Raw genomic sequence first — 467 nt, 5'->3', positions numbered from 1 at the left:
CTACCTGAATAAAAAAAGAAAAACATTTCACGTGGCCCTGATCTTCTTCCCCAGAATTCTGGTGGCAACTATTAAAAAAACAGAAAAACTTTTGAGAACCCTCCTGCAGCTGCAGCGTCTTTCTGTCGGCTCATTATTATCCACAGACGTTGTGTTTTTACTTGTATTCTGGGGCAAGTATGAAAACCTAACTATAACTTGAGGGATTTTAACCGACAACCCTCCAGTCAAAGCTCACCTCTCTGACCTGTAACTGACGAGACGAGGAGATTTAAATAACTCGACATCAGAGACGTTCTCAGAGTGACACATCACAGCTCCACTGATGAGAAAATATCTCTGACACAAGTGTGAAAACTCGTGGGGCATGAGGTCACTCAGTATTTATTTGTCAAGCGCTGCGAGGGGCAGGATGATGTGGCGTTTGAGGACGGCCCGTCTCTCAGGACTTCAGACCGCTGCTGCAA

Source organism: Seriola lalandi, unplaced genomic scaffold (genome assembly GCF_002814215.2).
Source record: "Seriola lalandi dorsalis isolate HSWRI2012SDOR001 ecotype SW California unplaced genomic scaffold, Sedor1 jcf7180002050709, whole genome shotgun sequence".
Taxonomy (NCBI): domain Eukaryota; kingdom Metazoa; phylum Chordata; class Actinopteri; order Carangiformes; family Carangidae; genus Seriola; species Seriola lalandi.
The sequence above is the reverse complement of the archived record's forward strand: the minus strand, read 5'-3'. Positions refer to the sequence as shown.